Source organism: Microtus ochrogaster, unplaced genomic scaffold (assembly GCF_000317375.1).
Source record: "Microtus ochrogaster isolate Prairie Vole_2 unplaced genomic scaffold, MicOch1.0 UNK13, whole genome shotgun sequence".
NCBI lineage: Eukaryota > Metazoa > Chordata > Mammalia > Rodentia > Cricetidae > Microtus > Microtus ochrogaster.
Window position 1 is genome coordinate 2,027,093 of NW_004949111.1, and position 3,312 is coordinate 2,030,404.

Sequence of the window (3,312 nt, forward strand, 5' to 3'; positions counted from 1 at the left end):
AAAAAAAAATGGGGTACAGAGCTCAACAGAGAATTCCTAGCAGAAGAATCTCAAATGGTTGAAAGACATTTAAGGATTGGTCAACACCTATAATAATCAGAAAAAATGTAAATCAAAATGACTCTGAGATACCATCTTATACCTATCAGAATGGCTAAGATCAAAAATACTGAAGACAGCTTATGTTAGGGAGGATGTGGAGTCAGGGGAACCCACCTCCACTGCTAATGGGAGTACAAACGTGGCCATCCACTTTGGAAATCAGTAAGGCAGCTTCTCAGACAAGTGGGAATAAATCTCCCTAAAAACCCAGCAATACTACTTTTTGGTTTATACCCAAATGATATTCCATACCACAAGGACATTTGCTCAGCCATGGTTCATAGCAGCATTTTTCACAATAACCAGAACATGGAATCAACCTAGATGCCTCTCAGCTGAAGAATTGATAAAGAAAATGTGATACATTTTACACAATGTAATAGTACTGAGCTGTAAAAACAAAACAAAACAATTACAACATGAAATTTGCTACAAATGGATGGAACTAGAAAAAACCATCCTGAGTACGTTACCCAGACTCAGAAAGACAAATATGGTATGTACTCACTCATAACTGGATTTTAGATGTAAAGCAAAGGATAAGAAGAATACAATCCACAGATCCAGGAAAGCTAGGGACTAGAATTACCCTAAGACGGACACATGGATCACACTGTGAAGGGGTATTAGATGAGATCTCCTGGGTAAGCTGGTATCAAGGGGGCAGTAAAGGAGATGTGGAATGACAATATGAGGAAATGAGATGCTAAATGGGGGACAAAGAGACGGAGAGGGAGAGCAATGAAAGAGAGTTCTTGATAGAAAGTGTCACTATAAGCGTAGGGAGAAATCTGGTGCTAGGGAAATTCCCAAGAAACCAGAAGGATGACCCCAGATAAGGCCCCTCGCACTAGTGGTAAGGGTGCCTGAGCTGTTCTTCCTCTGTAATTAAATTGGTGATTATTCCAACTATCATCATAGAACCTTCATTCAGTAACTGATGGAACCAGGCACAGAGATCCATAACCAAGCACCAAGCCAAACCCCAGAAATCCAAAGAGAGGGAAGAAGGAATATATGAGCAAGGGAGGTCAAATTCAAGATGGAGACATTGAAAGTGACAGCTCAGCTAAGCTCATGGAAACTCATGAACAATATGTCAACAGCTGTAGATCCTCCATGGTACTTAACTATGCACTCTATATTCTGGAGACAGTGTTGAAGCTTGGACTATCTGAAGGGTCCCTGGTAGTAGGACCAGGATCTATCCCTGGTGCACGAGCTAGTTTGTTGGAGCCCATTCCCTTCAGTGGGACACCATGCCCAGCCTTAATACAGGGGAGGAGGAAGTGGTTTGGTCCTGCCCTAACTTAATGAGTCAGACTTTGTTGACTCCCCGTGGGAGGAGGAAATTGGGGGTGTGCTGGGGTGGAAACGAGGTGGATAGAAGGAGTGGTGGGAGGAAGAATTGTGGTTGGAATGTAAAATAAAGAAAAAAACAAAAGGCTTATCTGTATAACCCTCTGTCCTGAAATGCCCAATTCCCTCTGTAGACCAGGCTGGCCTCGAACTCAGAAATCTGCCTGCCTCTGCTGTGATAATGGGATTAAAAGCATGTGCTGCAACCATCTGGCAAGAATTGTATCTTAAGAAAATCTAACTGTTTATAGGATACAGAAAATGCAAGAAAAATACATGTGGTTTGAATGAGAATGGTCCCTGTCCTTTCTATATTAGAATCTTTTGTGCCCAGTTGGCAGAACTATTTAAGAGGAATCAGGATGTATAATCTTGTTGGAGGAAGTGCGTCCTTTTTGGTGAGGGTGTGTCATTGGAGGTTGACTCTGTGGTTACAAAAGCCTAGTCTCTCTCTCAGCCTACAACTTGCAAATCAGATGTGCTCAGCAACTGCTCCAGCACTATGAATGCCTATCTGCCACCATACTTCTCACCATGATGACCAGAGACTCATTCTCTGAAACTGAAAGCAAGTTTCTGATTAAATGCTTTGTTTTATAAGTTGTATTAGTCTTGATATTTTTTCAAAGCAATAGAACAGTAACGAAGAAAGACAATATTAGATTCATATGAAATTCATTAACCTAAGCTAAGAAACAAAGTAATGAAATTGAGATGTAAAGTGTGACATCTCCATAGTTCAGGAACATAAAGTTCTTTGCTATATTTGCGTACTGACACAAAAAAGTTAACAGTGAAATGTGTGTGTGTGTGTGTGTGTGTGTGTGTATTTTCACAAAGGTAACAAAAGAATTAATGGGATGCTGTTAGTCTTACTGTGAAGTGATTTGTGCTAGGTGGTAATATTACAAAGACTGGTCTGGTTGAGGTCTGAGTGCTGTAAGTTGCCGAACAAATTTAAATTTCATTCAGAGTAAGATGGAAAAGGTTTCTTGATTTGAGACAGATACATGATATGATCTGGCTTATATTTAAAAATATTATTTGGCAGACTTCTGCTGCCTATGTGCAGGACACACCAGTCAGAAAACAGTTGAGTGAACCACCTACCTGCAATACTTCCCTACTCCCTACATTCAGCTCTCAAAGACCCATTGCACTACCCTCCCACCATGCCCCACCACCTCCTGGCTACTGTGCCTCTTTCCCCAATGCGGGTAGACTTCTGCTGCCCAGGATTACATCATGCCAGTCAGAAGAAGAGGTTCAGAGTTTGGAAAACTTGTGCAGGTCAAGCAAACCAGAAAAACAGATAGGCAAACTCAGGCAGACTCCTACCTCCTTACTATCCAATTACTCATTATATTTATGCTTTCTAATTTATCAGTAGCAATTCCCATTTTCACTTCAAACTTACACAGCAACCATAGTGATTCAATTTCTGAAAATCCAATCTAAAATCTAAGAAGTTATGTTTAAAATTAACTCCCTTGCTACTGTAGTAGCACTTGCTTACAGTTTCAGTTACACAGGAAGCTAAGAAAGGAGAAGAGCTTCTGGCTTCACTTCCTCTACAATCATTCTCAGTACCAAAATTTATATTTGTATTAGTCATGAGCTTCCAAAGAATCAAAACAGGAAACTAATGTATTGTGAGCACATATGTGGAATTAATCAAGGCCCAGAGCTTATGATCACATGCTGTCAAGCTAACAATACCAACAAGAATTTCCTTTGTAGTCTTAGTTCCAAAATTCATACTGAAACAGAACTTCTTCTAGAGAAGTTCCCAGTATTTATAAGTGAAACAAGACATCAATACACACACACACACACACACACACACACACA